Consider the following 6966-nt stretch of genomic DNA (forward strand, 5'->3'; position numbering starts at 1 on the left):
GGGATCATCCTTTCTTCGATGCTGACGGCTTCTGGCAGCACAGCGTGACCTCTCACGCTGCGCTGGGGACCCGGAAAGGAGGAAGCGGGGCAGCGTCTGACCGTCCTGTGGACGCTCAACGCTGATCCCTCAATCCCCGGGATTGGAGCTTCCAATCCCGGGATTGAATCCCGGCCATTTTTGGGCCTAAATCCCGGGATCCCGCCGATCCCGATCCCGGGATTGGCCACCCTACTTGGCACGTGCGCAGTATGGCCGTGATGCATGCATGATAATTGCTCAACTCGTTAATATTGGCTTTGTGTACATCTCTGATTCAGGCCCTGGAAGACGTCAGACTCATCGATTGCCACAAGTACATAAACATTATAAGACATTTTTCTTTGTATCATTTATAATTTATTTACTGTACAAAATTCCCTAAATAGTTCCCCCCAGTGGTAAACTGACCACGTTCCGGAAGACTTTTCTCAGAGTCTGCTTTATCTCTTCCGTTCTAAGACAATATATTATCGGACTGATAAAATGCGGCACAAATGTATAGATACAAATAAGTAAGACATTGACATCGGCATTAGATATTAGCTGAGACTGATTGTATGCATAAACGACCAATCTGGGGACAAAGTACAAGACAATGACCAGCCAGTAAGTGGCGCACGTGTAAAAAAAAGTTCTGCCAATTCCCCGAATGGGCCATTAAGTGGATCTTCCAGATTATTATCACATAGGACGATATAATGTAGGACAATGGAAAAAGGTGCACAACCAAAGCTATAGTGAACACAGTACGCCTGGTCACTATTGAGTCTACGCAGGACAAAACGGCCACCGGAGTGAGAGAGCAGAAGCAGTTCCTAATTTCATTTGGCCCGCAGTACGGCAGACGAGCCCCCATAACTGCAATACCCAGCCCAACGGCCGCTGCTATCAGCCAAAAAATGAAGCAGAAAATTGAGACCACTTTGTTGGTAATAATGAAACAGTAATGAAGCGGTTTACAGATGGCAACAAAGCGATCGACCGCCATCAGCATGATAATAAAGGAGTCTAGAGAACCCAGATTATGAACGAAGAACATTTGGAAAAAACATGCGATAAAGGACAAAGTGTCATCTCTAAACCAATATTTGGCAATGATCTTCGGCAAGGTCAAAGTGTCGAATATGAGGTCAGAAAGGGCCAGGTTTCCAATAATGACATACATTGGTTGGTGCAGATGCTCTCTCTGAATGATCAAGGCTATTACTAGGCTATTCGAGAACAGAGATACATTGTACATTAGGAAGAATATTAAGGAAACCACTAGATGAAACTTTTCTGAAAGACCTGGGAAGCCGAGAAGGACAAATTCGAAGACATCTGTTGTATTGGCCATTGGTTCATCAGAGAACTTCCACAGGCGGCTCTATACATATGTATAAAGAAAGATAAATAGTGTTAGATAACAAAATAAATACACTTAGCTTGGATATACTTAATGATTCACTTATTTTCAGTGTTTTTAAATATTTCTTAAAGTACAGTATATAGGTGAAGGGAGCTATTGTAACACGTGCCGTGGGATAATGGAGTTACAGATGGAGCCACGTTCATCTTGCCTTCTCTGCTGCACCTAGGTGCACCATGGTTTATTAGCATAAGTCTTTCATCTATTGTTCTCAGCTGCAATACAATACAGAGAGAACAATACAGCAGGGGATTAAGTCATTACAACAGGGGATTAAATCCGACTGTCCTGGATCATTAAATCCAAATGAAGGCAAACATTAAGATGGCTCAATCTGTATATTATCTCTGGATAACTGTATTAGAGTATCTCTGGATAACTGTATTAGAGTATCTCCATGCACAAGTTACAATAAGATTATTCTGTTGAACCAATATACTACACAATGGACGAGTGATATGCAGACTCATGTGCAGCACATTGCACTCAGGGATGATCCAGAGATGAATGAAAATGCACTGCTACATGCAAGCAGTATTGTATTACCGTCCGATCTCCAGGAGGGCCATGTAGGAGACGTTTCCGTAGAAGAGACGCCTCCTGCATGTAACCGCAATCCCAGCACTGTGACCTACGACGCAAGCTGGGATCCAACATAGCAACCATCGGTCGCTAAGTTCCACGCAAATGGCCAGCTGAGTAAGCTCCGGTTTACTCAGCTGACCGATGTAAGTAGGGGCTGCAAGGCCAGGAAATCTGTGTGGTAACACGCAGACCCTTGGCTCTACCCTCCCAGAAAACGGGGGCATGAGAACGTCTCCTCAAGGGGGTGTGAACGAGATTGCAAACACGTTCTGTGCAGAATGGGCCTTGTGCAGCCGCAGATTCCCGATTAACCTGAATCTGCGTGTGGCCACAGACCCGCAGTCAGGTCTGAATCAGGCCCACAGTTGGATAACAAAACAAGTACAGTATTTGCTGACCAACTTCTATGTTAAACAATCACCAATGATGCATGAAAATTAGTGTATGTGTGTGTCTGTGTTTTCATGCATACTGCACCAAACAATGCTGTCCAAAACACAATTCCATTGTCACGTTATCTTTTCTGACTTGAAACATTACTGAAAATGAAAACAGAGACTAAAATATAACTAAAACCGAAAATATCTAAAAAGTTGTATTCACCATAATGTTATGTATTGTATACAAACTGAGAATAAACTGCAGACAGGGCATAATGTGGTGCGGGTGGTGCGCCACCTACCTCCCATCCCCCCAATAGGTGAAGCCAGGGCCCACGCTAGGGTTTTCGGCAACCCGTGCAAACTCAAAATTTGTGCCCTTCTTCCCAAACTTTATAAATGGACAGAGGTCTCACAAGGAAGCAGCATGATCACACAATAGTACCCCCAAATCAAATGACACCACACAGTAACACACTCTTAGTCACATTACACCACATGTAGTGCCCCCGATTCATTTTACAACACATAATAGTGCCCTTTTTAATTTTACGACACACAGTAGTTTTACGCTACACAGTGGTACCCCTTATACACATAATGCCACACATTAGTGCCCCTTATACACAATTCCCACAGTAGTGCCCCTTATACACAATTCCCACAGTAATAGTGCCCCGTACACATAATGGCCACAGTAGAGGTGCCGCTTATGCATATAATGCCCACAGTAGTAATGCCCCTTACACATAATGCCCACATAAGTACCGCTTATACACATAATGCCCACAGAAGTGGCACTTATACACACAATGCTCATAATAATCACCCCTTATACACATAATACCCACAGTAGTAGTGCCCCTTATACACATAATGCCACACATTAGTGTCCCTTATGCACATCTCTGACTCTGTCACTCCGGCAGCTCACCGCCCATGTTCCTCCAGTATCTCCATGTCTCGTGTCCCTCCAGCAGGTTAACCATCTTTCTGTGTCCCTCCAGCCCCCTCTCATCTTGTCTTCAGCATGCACAGAGCCTGCTCCACTTCATGACTCTTCACTTCAGCAGTGGTGACGGCATGAAATCACATACGCAGTGCCGGAAAAGGAAGCTGCTGGGACCTGAGGAGGGGACGAATGTTGTCTGAAAGACACAGCGTGTGTGAGTACCACGAAGGGCGGGCCACAGGTGAAGAACTATGGAGCCACCAGGACCTGAGGAAGGGGTAGGTGGCTGCAGTGACACTAGAGCCACCTGCATCATCTACTGACGTGGGTGGTGGGGCAGGCTTTTCTTTTGTAATTACTGTGCAGGGCCATGGAGGAGGTGGAACTAGTTCCATCTACCATTACAGGTGACGGAACTCAGTTCCGCCGCCCCGTTCCCCCCTACTTTAACCCCTGACTGTAAACATTATTGATCACATACAAAAACTGTCCAAAGAGTATATCTCTAGTTCCAGGGATATTTTTATTATAAAGATTTCAGCTTGTTTTCTCTAAATCTCTTAATGACCCACTACACTAGCTATTTACTTACATGTCTGCTGGGTAATTGCACTTAGATTAAAAAGGACTTTGAACACAATCATTTTGTATTACATCACATCTGTAATTTATGGAGAGAAAAATAAATAAAAGAAATGTCTAGAGTCCTGATCCGGCCTCCGATGCATAGGTCTCGTGTTCTCCCCACCGCTATATATACAGATATGTACTCTGCAGCCATGGTCCCCAGTGATCTTCTCCAAAGTAATTGCTTACTCATCTAAAGTCAAGAAGCGCTGCACCCCTAAGGGACTATTCATTAAGTCACATCGTTGATCACTAATCAAACAATTCACACTTTGTTATTATAAATATGCTCCACCCTCAGCTTTGATTATAATGATGATTTATTGGGTTTGTGGCAGAATCAGTGTTTATTATTATTATTACTACCATAGATTATTTTTAAGGTACCATAAAGTTTCAGTAGCGCCATGCAGGAAAAAAACACAGTAACAGTAACACATGACAAAATATAGTATCAATGCAGGGCAGAAACTAGGAGGAAGCTAAGGGGGCACCTGACCCGGGTGATGGATTAGAGTTGGCACCAGAACATGGCTGCACAGGACACATACAACAACTGGCCGGCCAGATAAAGAAGAGGATCATCACGGAATTTGTAGTTAATCTTTTGTTGCTCGGACTCGGAGCAGTAAAAGATAAGCTACCAATCCCATGAGGCATTGCACCTTTTCAAAGATGGCCAGAGAAGGAAGAGGAGCATTATGGGATTTGTAGTTAAGCTTTTATTGCTCGGATTCTGAGCAGTAAAAGATAAGCTACCAATCTCATGAGGTATTGCACCTTTTCAAAGATGGCCAGAGAAGGATTTGTGGTTAATCTTTTACTGGTCAGACTCTGAGACCCCGGCCCAAGCCCTGACACAGCTTTATTAGCTTCTAACAGGTACAAGTACTAATTAGTCAAGTGTCGGGAACAACGATTATCTGCACACATATATTTTGGCATTTGTATTGTCATCCTCCATGCTATATTAGATTGTGAATAATGGCCCTCATTCCGAGTTGATCGGTCGCAAGGCGAATTTAGCAGAGTTACACACGCTAAGCCGCCGCCTACTGGGAGTGAATCTTAGCTTCTTAAAATTGCGACCGATGTATTCGCAATATTGCGATTACTAACTACTTAGCAGTTTCAGAGTAGCTCCAGACTTACTCTGCCTGTGCGATCAGTTCAGTGCTTGTCGTTCCTGGTTGACGTCACAAACACACCCAGCGTTCGGCCAGGCACTCCCACCGTTTCCCCGGCCACTCCTGCGTTTTTTCCGGAAACGGTAGCGTTTTCAGCCACACGCCCCTGAAACGCCGTGTTTCCGCCCAGTAACACCCATTTCCTGTCAATCACATTACGATCGCCGGAGCGAAGAAAAAGCCGTGAGTAAAATTACTTTCTTCATAGTAAAGTTACTTGGCGCAGTCGCAGTGCGAACATTGCGCATGCGTACTAAGCGGATTTTCACTGCGATGCGATGAAAAATACCGAGCGAACAACTCGGAATGAGGGCCAATGTTTGTTGCTGGGGTGCAGCCTTAACAACCAAAATTGAATCCAAATGTATGTAGACAAGAGAAAGGGGATGTATTTGGCAGGTGTGCAAAAAGAGGGTAATTTAAACATTACTTTTTGGGGTCTATTCATAAAGCGGTGAAAAGAGTGGAGAAAAGGACCAGTGGAGAAGTACATTCTATAAAATATAAGGGAGATGCTGATTGGTTGCCATGGGCAACTGCTCCACTGGTCTGTTTCTCCACGGTTTTCACTTCTTCATAAATAGACTCCTTAATCCGGGCATGTCCAAACTGCGGCCCTCCAGCTGTTGAGAAACTACACATCCCAGCATGCCCTGACACAGCTTTAGCATTCTCTGACAGCAAAACTGTGTCAGGGCATGCTGGGATATGTAGTTTCACAACAGCTGGAGGGACACAGTTTGGACATGCCTGCCTTAATGACATATAGTTTCCCATATTACTGGGCCAACAAATACACAGTGAAATACTGTATAGAGGTTAAAATTAACAGAACAGACACACATATACTGTATTGTTCTCGAAAAACAAAGAGTGTTATAAAAACAACCCAGTGTCTGTCTATTATGTCTCAATCATTTATGTTGGGGGGGAAAAATTATCCAGATTCGATTATTAATAAATTTCACGAATGAATGTCGGCACTTCAGGACTTTATCAACATGCGCTGGGGCACTAAGGTCATATATAGGCTCAATGTATTCTAATAAAAGTAATTTATTTTTCTATAATTATCTGCCTTAGGGCCTATTATTATTATTACATTTTATTTATAAGGCGCCACAAGTGTTTCGCAGCGCCGTACAAAGGACAGGTCAGGGAGACAAAACTTAGCATTACAGTATATAAATAACAGAAATAGAGTACAGGTAACAAAGAGCACCACAATTCTCATACATAATACAGCTAAGATGTAAGTAGTGAGGGAGTAATCATCGTACTACTAGGGGCTGGTGACCATAGATAGAGATGAGCCTTTACTAGCAGGAGAGAAAGCGGGTAAAGATAGTTGCTGAGTAGGAGAGGGCTGCATGTGAAATGTGTTGAGAAGAGGGCTTAGACAACAAGAGGAAAGAGGACCCTGCTCTGAATAGCTAACAATCTAGTGGGGAGGGGCGACAGACAGATGACATGAGGTGCAGGCAAGCAGAAGGAAGCCTAATGGCAGGATGTAAGCAAGCAGAGATGTTCAAGGCTTGGGGCAGGGGGATTGAGGAGCAGCCTAAGGGCTAGGTTATGCATCGGGAGGGGTATGCTTTGATGAATAGGTGGGTTTTCAGTGCCCGTTTGAAGCTTTGCAAGGTCGGGGAGAGTCTAATGGAGCGGGGGAGTGCGTTCCACTGAAGGGGTGCAGCACGGGCAAAATCTTTAACTCGAGTATGGGAACCAGTGACCAGGGCAGAGGAGAGGCGACGGTCATTGGCCGACCGTAGTGGGCGGGAGGGA

General features: G+C 44.4%; 1 pseudogene; it reads right to left on the bottom strand.

Annotated features, from left to right (window-relative positions):
* Positions 1-420: 420 nt before the first annotated feature.
* LOC135050462 (olfactory receptor 6B1-like) lies at positions 421-1378 on the bottom strand (annotated as a pseudogene).
* Between the last annotated feature and the right edge of the window lie 5588 nt (positions 1379-6966).

Source organism: Pseudophryne corroboree, chromosome 2, assembly GCF_028390025.1.
Source record: "Pseudophryne corroboree isolate aPseCor3 chromosome 2, aPseCor3.hap2, whole genome shotgun sequence".
In the NCBI taxonomy this organism is placed as follows: Eukaryota; Metazoa; Chordata; class Amphibia; order Anura; family Myobatrachidae; genus Pseudophryne; species Pseudophryne corroboree.